Source organism: Geotrypetes seraphini, chromosome 7 (genome assembly GCF_902459505.1).
Source record: "Geotrypetes seraphini chromosome 7, aGeoSer1.1, whole genome shotgun sequence".
NCBI classification, from domain to species: Eukaryota; Metazoa; Chordata; class Amphibia; order Gymnophiona; family Dermophiidae; genus Geotrypetes; species Geotrypetes seraphini.
Genome location: NC_047090.1, coordinates 65,776,146 through 65,794,184, shown reverse-complemented (window position 1 = coordinate 65,794,184; position 18,039 = coordinate 65,776,146).

Below are 18,039 nucleotides of genomic sequence, written 5' to 3'. Positions count from 1 at the left end.
CACCCACATAGTATGCCAGAGTCAATGGAAATCTAAAGACTTACCTTTTCCAAGATGCATTTGACTGTTAAATAGATTAGGTTACAGCCAAGTTATTTCATAATCTATATTCTCCAGCTTCCCCATTGTGGTTTACTATTCCTTTAAATCTCTGTTCTTGTTCAATAACATTCTGCCCTTGTGAGTGCACTTGGTTTGAAAGAAAGCAGCACCTTCTTAAAAAGTTTATCAATTTTATTAAGCAAAATCTTCTCCAAAAATACAATTGCTGACCATACTTCTTTCAAGGTAATAGAACCACATACCTTTGAACACTTCCAAGATATTTTTTCTCAGTGTCAGGGTTGCTCAACAGAATAACATTTTCTTCATTCTCTGTGCTCACTGAAAGCATTTCAACTCCTCCAGAATCACTCAGAGGAGATGATGGAAGAATAACATAAGTGTAGGCCACCACATTTCTCAGGGAAGCCATAGCAGCCACTCCAGCCTGTAGTGGACAATGGCTTTAAAATCTCTGTCACAAGCCGAATAGTGGGGGATAAGATTCACATATAGCTCCTGACCAAGATAAATGTTGCTGGTGTGCTCTTCAAATGGAAATTGAAACTCTTCTTTCTAGAACTTTCAGTCGGACAGCATCTATAAACAATTGAATGTACCATGAGCGCACACCTCACAAGGGTTGCACAGGAAATGGTGTCATCCCATTGTCAGCTCCTGCCAATTACAATATGCCCTTGAGAGGTGCATGCTCTCTAGTAGCAAACCATTGGTACCTATATAGTATAATGAGGCTATTGGTTTTTAGCAGATAAAACTGCATAGACTAAAATCATTTTCAATAGATGCTTTCCCAATTCTCTTGCTGATCTTCAATCAAAATTGAAAATCACTATAATTTAGCCATAAGAACATAAGAATTGACGCTACTGGGTCAGACCAGTGGTCCATCCTGCCCAGCAGTCCGCTCCAATGGCGGCCCTCAGGTCAAAGACCAGTGCCCTACCAGAGCCCTACCTGCGTATGTTCCGGTTCAGCAGGAACTTGTCTAACTTTTCTTGAATCCCCTGGAGGATGTTTCCCCCTATAACAGCCTCCAGAAGTGCGTTCCAGTTCTCCACCACCCTCTGGGTGAAGAAGAACTTCCTTATGTTTGTACGGAATCTATCCCCTTAATTTTAGAGAGTGCTCTCTCATTCTCCTTACCTGGGATAGGGTGAACAACCAGTCTTTATCTACTAAGTCCCTTCAGTATCTTGGATGTTTCTATCATGTCCCCTCTCAATCTCCTCTTTTCAAGGGAAAAGAGGCCCAGTTTCTCTAATCTCTCACTGTACAGCAACTCCTCCAGCCCCTTTACCATTTTAGTCACTCTTCTCTGGACTCTTTCGAGTAGTACCATGACCTTCTTCATGTAGGCGACCAGTGCTGGATGCAGTATTCCAGGTGAGGGCGTACCATGGCCCGGTATAGCGGCATGATAATCTTCTCCGATCTGTTCGTGATCCCCTTCTTAATCATTCCTAGCATTCTGTTTGTCTTTTTTGCCGCCGCCACACATTGTGCAGATGGCTTCATTAACTTATCGACCAGTACTCCCAAGTCTCTTTCCTGGGGGACTCTCCAAGTACTGTCCTGGACATCCTGTATTCGTGTATTCGTGTATAAGATTTTTGTTACCGACATGCATCACCTTACACTTATCTACGTTGAACCTCATTTGCCTTGTCGCAGCCCATCTCTCAAGCGTGTTTATGTCACACTGCAGATCTTCGCAATCCTGCGTCTTCACTACTCTGAATAACTTTGTATCGTCAGCAAATTTAATCACCTCACTCGTCGTACCAATTTCCAGATCGTTTATAAATATGTTGAAAGGCGTACTCAGCAATGTACATTTAACATGCAATAGAAGGTCCCTGCTCAGAAGAGCTTACAATCTAATTTGGATAGACAGGACATATAGGGCTGGGGAGTTTCTTATAGAAAGAATGATAGAATGGACAAAAGTATCATATGGTGAATGGGAGTTAGGAATTGAAAGCAGACTAGAAAAAAAAAAATGAGTTTTTAGCGTGGATTTGAATACTGCTAGAGATAGAGCTTGACGTATTGATTCTGGCAGTCTCTGTTCCTGGTATACAGCACAGCAAGATAGAAGGGATGCAGTCTGGAGTTGGTAGTGGAGAAGGGTATGGATAAGAGGGATTTCCCAATGAAAGGAGTTCATGGAGGGGGGAGGGCAGCATAGGGAGAAATAAGTAAGGAGAGATAAAGGGGTCTGCAGAGTGAATACACTTGTAAGTCAGTAAAAGGAGTTTGAAAAGGATGGAGAGCCAATTAAGTGACTTGAGAGGAGTAATATGATTATGGCAACTCTGGGAGAATATAAGTTGTACAGCAGAATTTTGAACGGATTGAAGGGAAGAAAGATGGCTGAGTGGAAGATCTGAGAGAAGCAAATTGCAGTAGTCTAAACAAGAGGTGATGAAAGTATGGATAAGAGTTTTGGTAGTGTGCTCACAAAGGAGAGGTCAGATTTTGGTAATATTATACAGGAAGAAGCAACAGGCTTTAGCAGTTTGTTGGATCTGAGTGGAGAAGGAGAGAGAGCTGACAGGACATGGAGAAGGAAAGTGTGGTAGAAAGATAAGGAGCACGGTCTTAGCTATATTCAGCTTTAGGTGGCAGCGTGACATCCAGGCAGCAATGTTGGACAGGCAAGCTGAGACTCAGCTGGATTCCTGTAGAGAAGTCTGGTGTAGAGAGGTAGATCTGGGAGTCATCAGCATTAAGATGATATTGAAAGTTATGGGAGGAGATCAATGCGCCAAGGGAGTAGATATATATGGAGAAAAGGAGAAGGCCCAAGACAGAGCCTTCAGGTATACCGAATGACAGTGGGTTAGCAGTGGAGGAACTTCTATTCTCCCTTTCTCATTACTCCGTTCATAACCCTGCCTTCCTCAAGCTGCTATAATGTAGTATATACATTCTGTAATTCCTTATATTGTAAGTTGCTTTGAGCCTGTTTAGGCATAGTGTGACTCAGAAATACTAGATTAGATTAGATTCATCTTTGCATACACTGAAAGTGCGATGGGAGAGTAGGAAGAAAACCAGGAGAGAAAAGAACCCTGGAATCCCAACAAGGACAGCATATCGAGGATTAGGTGGTGATCAACAATATCAAAGACAACAGATAGATTGAGAAGGATGAGGAAAGAGTAGAGGCCTTGGATCTGGCCAGGAACAGGTCATTAGAGACTTTAGCAAAGGCATTTCCTTGGAATGGAGTGGGTGAAAGCCTGATTGAAGTGGGTCAGTAGCTTGAGATGAGAGAAAGTCCAGGCAACGACAGTGAACAGCACATTCAAGTAGCTTGGATAAGAAGTGGAGGAGGGAGATGGGGCGACAGAAGGGGATGTGGGGTCTAGTGAGAGTTTTTTGAGGAGAGATGACTACGGCATGTTTGAAGACATCAGGAACAGTTGCAGTGGAGGAGTGATAGGTTAAGGTTGTGACAGATAAGGAGGGATGACAGTGGGAGGGATAGCACTGAGTAGGTGAGTGGGAATCGGATCAGAGGAGAAGGTAGTGGGTTTGGAGGAGGAGAGAAGATGTGCAGTTTCCTATTCAGTGATTTCAGAAAAGAAGGAAAAAGTGGCAGGGGTTGAAGGGAGGCTGGCAGAGTGGACAGCCGGAAGGAGGGGTGGGGGGGAGAGGTGACCTGGTTGAGAACTCAAGCTGAATCTTCTGAACTATATCATAGGAGAACTCTGCCAAAGTCTGGAGAGAAAGTGAAGGTGGGATTGGAGGTGAGGGCACCTTGAATAGAGAGTTTAGTCTGTCAAAGAGACGGCAAGGGTTGGAGCTAAGAGAGTTAGTTAAATGGACGTAGTATTCTTGTTCGACAGGTATTCTTGTGTATCCTCTGACATTTCTTGGAAATTTGGTGTAATTCTGATAGATAGCATGACTAAGCCATACCTGTGACTCCCTCAGGATGGGCTTGGAGCCAGGGGAGGGCCTGGGCCCACCCAATTGAGTTCGGACACCCAGCAATGGTGCACAACTGAACTGTCATGGGGTAAAACTCAGTGGCCCAGCTTCATCTCCCTCCCTCCCTTCCTTCCTTCAGCCACCAGTGTCTTCAAATGGCCAGTGGCAACAGTAGCAATTCCTATTCATTGCATGCTGACCCAGAAGCTTTCTTCTCTGCTGTGTTCCACCCAGGCAGTTCTGGCAGAGAAGAAAGCTTCCAGGTCAGCTGCACGCAGTGAGTAGGAATCACTACCAGTACCGCTGCTTCTGTCCCTTTGAAGATGCTAGAGGCTGAAGGAAAGGAGACCCAGCTGAAGTTGCTGCAGAATACAGGCTATCTAACTGCTGCATGAGATAGGCAGTAAATGTGCATGCATCATTACAACTGTGTGTCACTTAGGTCACAAAGATATGTCAAAAGCAGGTGACTTCTAACATAGAAGTAACCTAATGGTTAAAGCAGTGGACTGGGAATCAACAGAACCTGATTCAAATCCCAGTGTGGTTCTTTGGCCAAGTCAATTAACCATCCATTGCCTCAGGTACAAATTTAGCTTGTGAGCTCTCCAGGGTCAAGAAAATACATACTGTATCTGATTTACACCACTTTAGTAGCTTTTGGACTTGCAGGTGGTATGTAAGAAATTATGTATGTGGGATAGGAAATCCTCTGTCCAGTGTCAAGTGGTGGTGGTGGCAGCCAAAAAAGCAAACAGGATGCTAGAAATTATTAGGAAAGGGATGGTAAATAAGACCTCTTTTATCATTCTATGGTGTGACCTCATCTTGAGTATTGCATTCTGGTCACCATATCTCAAAAAAAGATATAGTGGAATTAGAAAAGATTCAAAGAAGAGCAACCAAAATGATAAAGGGAACGGAACTCCTGTCATATGAGGAAAAGGCTAAAGAGGTGAGGGTTCTTCAGCTTGGAAAAGAGACCACTGAAGAGGGATAGGATTGAGGTCTACAAAATTCTGAGTGGTATAGAATGAGTAAAAGTGAATTTTTTTTTTCACTTGTTCAAACGTTACTAGGGGACACCAGGGTCAGATTAACTCTATACTGGGCCCTAGGCAAGCATATTTTTTGCGGGTCTCCCACTAGGGCCTCAGACCTCCACCATTATTTCACCTCTCCAGAAGTAGCAGAGAAAGGTGTAGAGCCTAGCTGTGGATATGGTAGCAGTAATAGTTTGTGAATGAGCATGGAGATTATGCAAGCATATGCTTTGCATAAAGAAGCTTAATGGATGGAGCTGGAGATCAGTGAAGTTACCCACTTTAAAAGGGAAACTTAGTCCTGGATTTCTGCAAGTTTATCCTGGTACATTATGGGACCTGGCATGCTGATTTCAATTGATGATATCAAGGACTACAAATGGAACACTGAATTGTGATATAATGTAAGTTAAAAAATAGGACTCGCCATAAAGTCTCCCTCCTGGAGCTGGGTAACTTGGCAGTTCTGGTTTTCAAAGGGAAACTTTATTTACAGTAGACTCTGTTAACCAGCACCCATGGGGATTGATAGATGCTGGATACATGTAGTTTCTGGTTGCCTGAGAGTTACTATTAAAAATAGGCTTAATACTATACCCCCATACTAGGTCATACCATAAACTCTTCCAGACAAACTACTAGACATGTGGGCAAAGTGTGGGCATTCTCAGGTGTGGCATGTCAAGTTTACATTTAAATCCCTGCCTGAAAAGATATGAAAAAGGGGGTTCCTAACTAGCCCTTCCCAATAGCAGTGGCTTCTGTGCTCCTTTCAGTTTGGCTCTTCCCACCCATCCTGCATTAACTGCAATTACTGGCCGACTTATCACTAAATCCCAGCTGCAGGCTTGCAAATCAAAGTTCTTGGAGGCAGGCTCCTAAAGGAAGATCTCAAAGGTAGGCGTTCATATAAAAGTTCCTGGAGGCAGGCTCCTAAATAAATGTTATCAGGGAAATTGGGTGTAGCTGCTTGGGGGCTCAACTGGGCTTTCTCTCAGGGGTCCCACATGCAGCTCTCCTCTCTGCTTCCAGCTGGACTTTCTCTGTCTCTCCTGCAATGTGGTTTTTCAGTGGCCAGGCTCTCTCCCTCTCATGCAGCTCTCTCCTTTAGGCAGCTCTCTCTCTCCCCTGCAGATCTGTTTTTCTCCAGCCCCAGCAGCTCTCTCTCTCTCGCTCCTCTCTGCACTGTCTGCATATCTCTTTTCTAGCCCCCTCAGAGCTCAACTGCAGTTTCCTTCTGCTGTGTCTTTCAGCTACTTCTGCTCAGCTTCTCTCCCTCCTGCAGCAGTTTCCTCCTGCACAGACTTGCCTTTCTTTGCCCAGGCATACCTCTTCTTAGTTTTCCTGCAGCATGGCCTCTTCCTGCCTTCTCTCTGGTTGCTTCCTAGTCTTTATCTTTCCCTGGGGCTCCTCATGACACTGAGACCTGATTGGTGCAGGCTATGGTTGCCAGGTAGAGGCTCTCCTTCTTCCTTCCCTGAATTACTCAAATTTTGCACCATTCCACTAGATTTACTCTTCTGGTTGGCTCCCTTGCTCTGGCCTGTCTCCTTACCGTTTCTGGGTCCTGATTGGCTCTTCCCACAGGACTGCCTCTTCAGCTGGCTCCTGATAGGAGGTAGAATACCCTCCGCTCTGCTAGCTTCTGATGGGCCTCTCTGGCTTCTCTCAACCTTCAGCTGGCTCTGCTTCTCTCCTCTATTTATACTTCACCCCAGGGACACATGTTCACCTTGACATTTCTCTCTAAATACCTCACTCCCTCACATTACACTCTTATCACTTTACATTCGCAGTTTAGTTTATACATATATCAATATCTTCTTCAAGTCCTCTTTTTCAGTTTTAAAGGTCTGAACTCCAAATCACATAATGTTATTTTTTTCAAATTCTCTTTGTAGTCCCACAAGTCTCTGTGTTATAGTACATATGATAGTCTGACAAGTTCCTTGGTGGGGAGGTGGGGGGTGCCTTCTCTTTACCCTGGAAGACCTGAGAACTAGGTCTTCAGGGGCATTGACAATTTTTTCCTCACATGTCTCAGGTTCTACTTTTACATCAGCTACCTCCTCTAATTCAGATCCCCATTCTGCATCCACCACTCACAATACCTCAGGCTTCATTCCCATATCTGCTGCCTCAGGTGTAGGGATCACATTTTCATTTGCAACACAAGTGCCAGGTTCCCCCAACAACAAGTACAAAACACCATGATCCCCATCAATACTGTCACACTCTTCAACATCTGACATTTCAGACAACTCGGGAGCAAACTCTGAGCCACATAAAATACTGGTCAACAACTTTACATGGCCCCTGTGCACTATTTTGGCAGGTCCCCCATTTTCAGGGATGACTCTGCTACCACCAGGTTCATTCACCTGGTCAACAACATACACTTTGTCATAAGAACATAAGAACATAAGAACTGCCATCTCCGGATCAGACCCATGGTCCATCAAGTCCGGCGATCCGCACACGCGGAGGCCCAGTCAGGTATACACCTGATGTAGTTTTAGTCACCCATATCCCTCTATGCCTCTCATAAGGAGATGTGCATCTAATTTGCCTTTGAATCCCAGCACAGTGGATTCCTTGATAACCTCCTTTGTGACAGTTCAGACCTTATAGTCATCTCTGACATACCTCAGCACCCTGGGGTTGTGGGTTCAAACCCCACGCTGCTCCTTGTGACCCTGGGCAAGTCACTTAATCCTCCATAGCCCCAGGTACGTTAGATAGATTGTGAGCCCACCAGGACAGATAGGGAAAATGCTTGAGTACCTGACTGTAAAAACCGCTTAGATAACCTTGATAGGCGGTATATAAAATCCTAATAAACTTGAAACTTGAAACTACAGGAAAGCAATAAAATAGTGCTTCCATGCCATAGGAATAAGCAGCCATATATTAGAAAACAGTTCAAGCCACCCAGAGCTGCCTATCCCCAATCTGAACCTAGGCAGAGCCCTGATATGGGAGAGGAGGAAAATCTCATAGGTGACCACCGGGGGAGCCAGAGGGAGCTGAAGCCTGTTTCCCCCTCAGCTAGGTTTGGATGTGGCCCTTCCAAACTTAAGCCTAGCTTGCAGAAGCTAAGCAGAGCAGTGCAGGAGCAGTGGCAGTGGCTGAAAAGAGCTCTCCGGGCTACCCAATGGAATGGCAGGGTCCTTGAAGAACCCCATACTCCAGCGATATGCTTAGGAGGTGAAAGCATGGAAATTGCTGAGCCAGAGCAGGTTCCTACCCTTATAAAAGAAATGGCGATAAACCTCTGTATGGTTGGCAAGTAACCATTTTGAGTTTTATTTTTTATCTTCTCTTTTGTATTTTGAGAAGGACTAAGGCCTGTGTGTTTTTGTGCTTGGTGAAACCTTGTACTGTTTAAAAGACTAGTGCTGATAGAGGTGTTCCAACTGACTAATAGCAATGTACTGCTGGAACTGTTTCTTTTTTTTTTTTTTGGGGGGGGGGTTCTGTTATAAAACCCTTGCAGTATTTTTGGCATTGCTGGGGAGTACATGAAGTTGGGTTGTGTGTGCTGTGACATCTGGGTGAGATATTTCTTTTGTGGGATTCTTATTGAAAGCTACACAGCAACTTGAGGCCCCACAATTAGCTCTGTGGAGCAAATACCTGCCAATACTGGTGAGAAGCAGGCATAGAGACTGTTAAGCTGACTAACCTTGTTATTGCATACAAGGGCCCAGTGAAGAGGACATAGTTAGGACTGCTGAAGTCCGGGCACCTTTGGGCTGTGGCCTTTTTGCGAACCCTAAGCACGGTTATAGTATTTGGACTTTCTTTTGAGAATTGTTTTGTTTTGCTGATAATTTGTTTTCTGGGCCTGCTTGGAGAGTAAAAGCAGCCCAGAAAGAGCTGAACTCTTTGGGACTTACAAAAGCTTGGCTGAATGGTTAGAAGCCAGGGTTGTTGTTTTTTTCTTTTTGTTTTCTGTTGACAGAATAATGAGGCCTGCTTAATGATCTAAACTTATCTGAGAGTCTGAGCTTGTTGCCCTTGGAAAAGGTGATATAATAAACCTGAATTTATCCTTTGAAAAGCCAGAACTGTTTGGGAGTGGCGCGCTTATTTATTTATTTATTTAGATTTTTATCCCGTCCTCCCAGTAGCTCAGAACGGTCTACAAGTAAACATTCACAATGGAGTGTAATTGGACATACAAGATTATACAGTAGAATTAAATGTTTGGACATACACGACTGTGCAGCAGTTTAAATACCGGGACTATACAGCAAATTAAGAGCAGTAGTTTAAATATAAGTAGTTTAGTTTAAATACAAGTTATTTGAGTACAGGCTGAGAGAGGACTATATAGGAATTAGGGGAAAGATTAGAAAGGAGAAGGAAGAGTAGAGGTGGGGCTTAAGGGGAGGGGTGTAGACTGAGGGTGACCTTTAGTTGAAGAGGAGGGTCTTTACCATTTTCCGGAATGTCATTAACGAGTTCTGTAGTCTGAGTTGAGGGGGGAGTTGGTTCTAGAGATGGGGAATGAAGTGGCTGTAGGAGTGTTTGCGGGCAGTTTCTAAGAGGAGGGACCTTCCGGGGGGAATGCATAGGCGTGTCTCCGATTCTGAGCGGAGAGTGCGGGTGGGGATGTAGATGGGTAGCTTGGATTTTATGTAGGAGGGGGTGGTGACATAAATTTTTTATGCGCTATTGCCAGGGCCTTGAATACACAGCGCTGGCTAATTGGGAGCCAGTGTTCAGCGCGGAGTGCTGGGGAGATGGGATCATAGTAGTTGAGGCTGTGTAGGAGGCGAATAGCTGCATTTTGGACCCGTTGGAGACGCTTGAGAATTTTTTTGGTTAGTCCATTAAATAGGGAGTTGCAGTAATCCATTCTGGAGAGGATATATGCGTAGAGGAGTTGGGCCAGGTTAGGTGTGGAGATGTAGGGTTTGATCCTTCTCAGTTGACGGAGATAGTAGAAGGAGGTAGAGACTACTTGGGATATGTGGGCAGATAGGGATAGGTGTCCGTCTAAGGTTACTCCTAGGCTGCGTACTTGATCTGTTGTCGTTAGTAGAGTGGAGTCCCATGCAAGTGTTGGGCGTGTGTATTTGGTGCTTTATTTCCTGATCCATAAGAGTTCGGTCTTAGAGGCGTTCAGTTGTAGTTTGTTGTTTGTCATCCAGGTTTTCATGTCAGAGAGGCAGTGTTGGAGGTTAGCAATGTGGGACGATCAGTTCTCGCCTAGTGGGAGGAGCAGTTGGATGTCATCAGCATAGGAGTGGATTTTAATGTTGTATTTCTGCGCTATATCAATGACAGGTCTGATGTAGAGGTTGAATAGGAGGGGGGATAAAAGGGCACCTTGGGGAACGCCATATTTGATAGGCTTGGGGTTAGATCTGTGCGTCCCTAGTAGGACAGTTTGGGTCCTTTGATGGAGGAAGAAGGTGAACCATTGGAGGACAGAGTCCTTGATTCCAAGGTCGTAAAGTCTGGATATGAGGAGGTGGTGGTTGACTGTGTCAAAGGCAGCACTGAGGTCAAGTAGGACTAGTAGGGCATCGCTGCCTTTGTCGAGTATTGCCCAGCTGTCATCAATGACATCTAGGAGAACCGACTCCGTGCTGTGGCCTGTTCGGAAGCCGGATTTAGCAGGGGACAGAGCAGCTTGTTCTTCAATGAAAGGGTGTAGTTGGCGGAGCACAATTCGTTCAAGGAGTTTGGAGACAAATGGGAGGTTGGAGACCGGGCGATAATTGCCCGGTTCGTTAGGGTCAAGGGTGGGCTTTTTTAGAGTGGGTTTGATAATAGCTGATTTCTAGCTGAGGGGAACTGTCCCTGTGGAGAGGGAGGTGTTAATGATGGGGAGGATGGATTCTGCCATGGCGTCTTCTGTGGACAGCAGGAGGCTGGATGGGCAGGGATCGAGGATGGTGTTGGAGGGTTTGAGTTCTCTCATGGTTTCGAGAACCTCGGCATGGGTGGCCATATCAAATTGGGAGAGAGTGGTGGAGGATGGGGTATTTGGGATAGGCTGGGGGGGTGTAGGAGTGGGGTTGGTGTTGGTGTCAAGATTATTGCGGATGGTTTGTACTTTGGACTGGAAGAAGTTCGAGAGAGTCTCGCTATCAAGTTCTGTTTGGTTGTTGTGGCTTTTTTCTTGGGCATTGGTGAAGAGTTAGTTTGTGAGGGTGAACAGTTGTTTGGATCTAGTAGGGGCTAATTGTAGGAGGCGAGAGTAGTAGGCTTTCTTTGCTTCTAAGATGGCAGTTTTGTAGGTGATGGATGTGTTATTCCAGTGGGCTTTGGTTTCTGAATTTGGGTGTTGATCCAATTCCTTTCTGCTTTCCTCGGAGATCGTTTTATGGATCGGAGGTCACTGGTGTACCAGGGAGCAGGTGTTTTATTGGTGGTTATTCGAGTTGTTTTTGTCTGGGCAAGGCTGTTATAGAGGGATTGGAAGTTGGAGTGCCACCTGGAGGCTGCTAGGTCGATGGAGTGGGGATGTTGGGATCAGGTTTCGTTTAGGGTGCGAATGCCTGCGGCCATGGCTGGAGGGCTGACTGAGTTAGGGAGTTTGCGTAGGGTGGGAGGGGTAGGGTCTTTACACGGGGCTAGGGTAGTTTCGAGTGGGAGTTGGAATTCAGTGAGGTGGTGGTCTGACCATGGGATAGATGTGGTGGTGTAGATAGTTTGTTGGGACTCTGCAGTTGGGCTTCTGTTGGCATAGTTCCCTAGTGAAGGCCGGGTAGGTGACAACAGGTCCTGTATCTCGTGGTGACCAGGGAACCTCTGGACTCTTCACTAGGGGTCCTTTCACTCTTTGGTCATAACACCACTTTTGGATCTATCCTTTTTTCTTGGCCACCTGGTTGGCTATGTCCCAGGACAGAACCATTTTGTTGTGGTGTTGCTTGACTCAGGTATCTAAGGTGGTGGTAGTGCCCTCTTCTTCCCTGGTGCAAATATCTTAGAATAGTCATGGATCTCTCTTCCACTTCTGAACATCTTTCTGCACTTGGAGCCAATAATACTTTCTATAAATGGTTTGAGTTACAGCTTCCTCTGCTCTATGTCCCATCTCATTGTGGTATGTCAATAGAATTTCGGCTTTCAAGCACTCTGGAACTATCAATTGATAAACCACTCTTTGGTCTCTGGGTTTTTGATTACTCGGTATAAGAGGCCTTTTTTTCAATTTTCATCTCCTTCACATTTTCCAGAATTTTTTACTGTCTCCTATCCAAGTCTCAAAGTTTTCTATTTTAGAATTCAGGATGGCCTCAATTATGGGTTTCAGTATCTTATCTATCTTCTGTAGTTCCTGCTCAGTGGGATCAGAGAGGTACACAAAATCAGACTGGCTGTTCCATGGGAGGGCCAGTTACCTCTGTGTTAATATTTTTTGCTCTGGGCCTGACACCGTTGTTGAACTTTGTTTGCCACTCCAGTCCAAGATTCAAAACCATCCTCTCATTCTGCCCATGTCGATGGAGGGATGGTTACTCTTTTGCTCTCCGCCAGCTTTACAGGGCCAACTGGCTCTCCTTGATCCAGGTGTCAGTAGCGTTCTCGGGTCTGAGTGAAGATCTTGCAGACCCGTTTCATTTTGGGGTACTTCATTAAGAGGGATGCATCAACTGTGATATCCTTGGCATCTTTCAGAAAATTGGTGCCAATCATTCCGGGGACTTCTCGCTCCCGTCATTATCTTTAGTGACAAATATGCACTTGTCAGGGATGACTTGGCCAAACCAGGTTACATCAGTCACTAAACATCAGATTACTGGAATTTCTAGCCCTTTTGTTGCTGTTAACTTTATCCAGGCGGCATTTCACACTGGTGGCTTATTCTTGACTTTGGTATAGAAATAGCTCTCCCTAATGGTAGATACTTCAGAGCCCATATCCATCAAGCAGTCAACTGGTACCCCTCCTATGAGACCTTCAGCAACTGGTCTTGGCCCAAGAGCCACTCTGTCCTCCAGCTCTTTGAGGGCACTCACACTTCCCCATACATGGCAACATGTCCCCCTTGGCAAGTAGTGGAGGGCATGGATGAATCTCCCCTCTCTGCTCCTCCTGTCACTACCCTCTCTGCACTGGCTCTGGGGCCTCCATGGATCTGTCTTCACTAGCTCCCTGTTCTTCTCTCCAGGTCTTCCCTCTGCCATCCTCTAGGATCCTTTCACTTATATGTCCCAGCTCTTGGCAACAATAGCAGATGATCTGTCCATTTTCATTTTGAGGGAGTAAGCTCCTTCTGGAAGGGGCTCACCCAACTTGATATGGTCTGTTTCAATCCTCCCTCTGCTGGCAACACCTTACAGAGGTTCCTGTGGTCTCCACTCCCAATCTCTATCCAACCACTCAATAACTGCACACAGTTGCTGTACAATCAGTCTCTCCAATAGTAGCCCTCACATTTGCTTTGCTCCTTCTCTGTAAAACTCTCATGTTCTGGTCCCCTTCAGCTAAGAGGTCTTTTTTCTCTGACCACTTAATCAGCAGAGCAAGCAAATTCTCATAAAACAGTTCTGTAATCTCTCCCTCATGCCGCTTCACTTCTCTCTTCTATGCTGTGTCGCTCAGTCAAATGAACAGCTACCCTTTCAAGGCTCCTTCTAAGTTTACTATAACTGTGGGCTCTCTGTCTAGGATTCTGGTGGCTTGGCCACTCAAACAGTGACCAAACGTTCTCACTGTCTCACTTGGCATTTGCTTGAGGATATAGAATTCTCTCAGCATCACATTAAGTGGGGTTTTGTCTCTGAATTCTTCTGTTAGCCTCTTAAAGAGGGTGTCTATATCTCTTCTGTCCTTTAAATTATATTGCTTTATTACATTCAAGGTGGGTCCCTTCAAATGGTCAAGAATGACATCCCACTGATCCTTGAGAGGGACTCTCAGGACCTTCAGGGCTGACCAAGCCTTTTCTGTCCATTCCTCCATGGGCATATTGTCTGCTTTCTGCAGGTGTCCGCTGAAATCAGATATCCATTTATCTCTGGGTATATAGAGTGCTGACATTGGAGCTTACACTGAGACTTGTGGTAAACTGCTGAACTTTCCAATGAGTTCCCAGGCCAATTGGTTGGACTGGTAGGCTGTCCTTTCTTGCTACAGGACTGTAGCCTGTTATTCCAGTCTTTTGGTCTTTTACTCTATCTTCTTTCTCCCTTGTTCCCTACACAACTCCCTCAACGTGTCTAGCTCTTTCCTCCAGCTGCCGTTCATCTTAACTTGGTTCAGGATATGTTGATAGTACCAGAAGCCCCACAAATTTGCCACAAAGGGACTAACCAGGACTGCACTAGTAAAAGGGGTTCAAACATTTTGGTAAGTTTCTTGTCAGGTATGGGCCAGACAAGGATCTTACAGCAAACACTAATTTGCCAGCTATGCACACAACAGTTAGTACAAGTAAGATCTTTACTAAAGATGGCAGATTAGGTAAGGATATCCTGTGTCCATGATGTCACTTGTGGACTCCCTGGTAGTGGAGCGGTGCAATTTCTATTAATATAAATATGAATTTGGTGGAAATGTCATTGTATCTAGAAAAGTTCCTGAATAACTCCACACAACCAAGGGATTCAACAAGAAAAGAATTATAAAGTTTATGAAATAGAAACAGTTGAAGAATGTTAGGTAAGCTCTCCAGGTAGGTACTAATTGGTATGGCTAGATGGTATTTAGCAGGTGGTAAATTTACAAAGGTAACAGGATGCTAAAGTTACTACTTAAAGTTGGTAGAAGTTCAAGTTAAATACTACAAAATAAAAACCATTTTGCTAATTTACACACAAGCTTAATTATTTCCCCTTATTGGTTCGACTATTGGAACTTAATTCTGCAATCATCAACCTTTAAGGACTATAGCATCAGATAAGTATACCGTTATTCTTCTTCACTTACGCAGTTTAGATCCTTTGCATTAAGACTATGATTCTTTGTCCTTAAAAATATTTTTTCTCTTCTTCCCCTACAAGTGTATACAGGTTAACATTCAGGTATGTATCATACAATGAATGTCTACAGGTATCTTGAGTAATCAGATCTGAGTGTGTTGTGTTGAAATAAATCTAGCCTAGTACCCTAATTCTGTGTACACACAGTATTACCGGTCTAGGAAAGTCTCTGGAAATGTTGTAACTGTCACACATTGGGTACCATTATCCTTCAGGATTCACATGCCCGCAGGTAGGTGAGATCAGCTCACCTACTCTGGGGTACCAACAGTTACTGACAGGTCTAGACTGGTTGGTAATTTGAGGTCATTAGAAGCCATTGCTAGATTTAGTGCATGCTGTAGCGATGTTAGAGCATCGATCGAAGTGCTTGTTTTAATATTAATGACCTCATTTTAATACTAATGAGGTTGTTTGCATGGCAGAGTCAGTGGCTACAACAAACACACGGAAATGCCCGTGGTGAACCTTTGTGTACATCAGTCGGTTAAATTACATCGATACTAAACAAGTTCAACTGGTTTAGTGACAATCATTAGATACACGGTGAGTTTAGTGCCTCCGTGCCTGATGCACTTTCAACATTACAAAGAAAGACATGACAGTGCCGTAAAGCAGTGTCTCTCAAACTGTTTCTCATGGCAGAGTGGTGTGCCCCAAAGAGATTCCAGGTGTACCATGAGAGATTCCAGAATTTTATTTTTAAAATATTCCCTTCATAAGTATACACTAAAATAGATGACATATATGTCACGTACGTAAGAGTCTGTCAATTTTATGAGAATCTGTGTGGGTAAGGATGCAACTGCCCAGACAAGCAATATTCTTTGATGTGATTGGTCCTTGAAAACTAATAGCAAGTAATTTTATTTTTTATGCAGTAGGCATCATAAGAACATAAGCAATGTCTTCGCTGGGTCAGACCTGAGGTCCATCGTGCCCAGCAGTCCGCTCACGCAGCAGCCCAACAGGTCCAGAACCTGTGCAGTAATACTCTATCTATACCCTTTTCCAGCAGGAAATTGTCCAGTCCTTTCTTAAAACCCAGTACTGTACTCTGCCCTATTACGTCCTCTGGAAGCGCATTCCAGGTGTCCACCATACTTTGGGTAAAGAAGAACTTCCTAGCATTCGTTTTGAATCTGTCCCCTTTCAACTTTTCTGAATGCCCTCTTGTTCTTTTATTCTTTGAAAGTTTGAAGAATCTGTCCCTCTCTATTCTCTCTATGCCCTTCATGATCTTGTAAGTCTCTATCATATCCCCTCTAAGTCTCCTCTTCTCCAGGGAAAAGAGTCCCAGTTTCTCCAATCTCTCAGCGTATGAAAGATTTTTCCATCCCTTTTATCAGACGTGTCGCTCTCCTCTGAACCCTCTCGAGTAACGCCATATCCTTCTTAAGGTACGGCGACCAATATTGGACGCAGTACTCCAGATGCGGACGCACCATCGCCCGATACAACGGCAGGATAACTTCTTTCGTTCTGGTTGTAATACCCTTCTTGATTATACTTAGCATTCTATTCGCTCTCTTAGCGGCCGCTGCGTACTGTGCCGTCGACTTCATTGTCATGTCCACCATTACCCCCAAGTCTCTTTCTTGGGTACTCTCATTCAATAACATCCCTCCCATCGTATAGTTGTACCTCGGGTTTCTGCTTCCCACATGTAACTTTACATGACTTGAGCAACAAAGCAATCAAGGCTTTGTTACCATCTGGATCTTCTTATCTTTGTGAACTTGAATTTTCAGCTCTGACAAATCAAATAAAAAAAAAAAAATAACCCAAGAAGAGAACTACAGATGGTGGATGATGAAATGTGTGTTTGCTTGTCATCTATCAAGCTGATTTAGCATTTTGAGTTAATTTGCACTCAAAAACAAGCTCATCCATTGCATTGATTAGTAATTCTATTCTATCTACTTTAGTTTCACCACTAGTCTTATAGCCCGTTACATTAACGGGTGCTAGAATATATGTGTGTGTGTGTGTGTGTCTGTCTTTATTTCTTTCTCTCTCTCTCCTTACCCGCTTTCTTTTTTCTGTCTTTCTTTTTCCTTGGCTGTCTATCACCACCCCTTGCCTGCTCCCCCGTCCATTGTCCTTTCCTTTTACCTCCCCTGTGTCCACCACCACCCCTTCACTGCTCTCCTTATGCAGCAGCAGCACTTCTCCCTTTGTTTTACCTCCCCCCTGTCTAGCAGCACCTCTTTCCTTCTCCCCCTGTCCAGCAGTAGGCGTCCCTTCCTTTTTCTCCCCCCCTCCTCCTTCTTATCCCTATGATACACTTACCTTGCTCTGCCCTTGATCAGAGGTTCCCGACAGCCGCCCAGTTGCACCCATTGGAAAAGTTCCCTCTGCCGCATCCCGCACCCCTCCTGACGCGACTCCCGCTGTCTTTCTTTCTGTCTGTCTCTGTCCCTGGCCCCCTTTGTCTGTCTGTCTTTCTGTGTATCTCCCTGCCCCTGTGTCTTTCTTCTTTTCTTTCTGTGTCTTTCTTCTTTTCTTTCTGTCTCCCTTCCTCCCTCTGTCTGTCTGTCCAAAGCAGCATTTCCTCCCCCTCCATTTCCCTCCCCCCCACACCAGTTCCCTGTGCACCTGCCCCTGTGTCTTTCTTCTTTTCTTTCTGTCTCCCTTCCTCCCTCTGTCTGTCTGTCCAAAGCAGCATTCCCTCCCCCTCCATTTCCATCCCCCAACACCAGTTCCCTGTGCAGCAGCATTAGCGTTTCCTCTACCCCCCTTTCCCTTCCCGCGGTCCCGAGTCCTTTGCCGCCCTCCCTTCCCTTCCAGCGGGCCCAACTACACATGGCGATTCAAGCAGCGTGTGCAGCAGTCTTCACACGCTGCTTCGGGTCCTTCTACTGGCCTGATTTACTCTGGCACGTCCCTGATGACATCATCAGAGATGCGGCAGAGCAAATCAGGGCAGTAGAAGGGCCCGAAGCAGCGTGTGAAGACTGCTGCACACGCTGCATAAATCGCCAGTCGGGCCCGTGGGAAGGGAAGGGGGGGCGGAAAGTTGCTGGATTCCTAGGTGGGGGCGC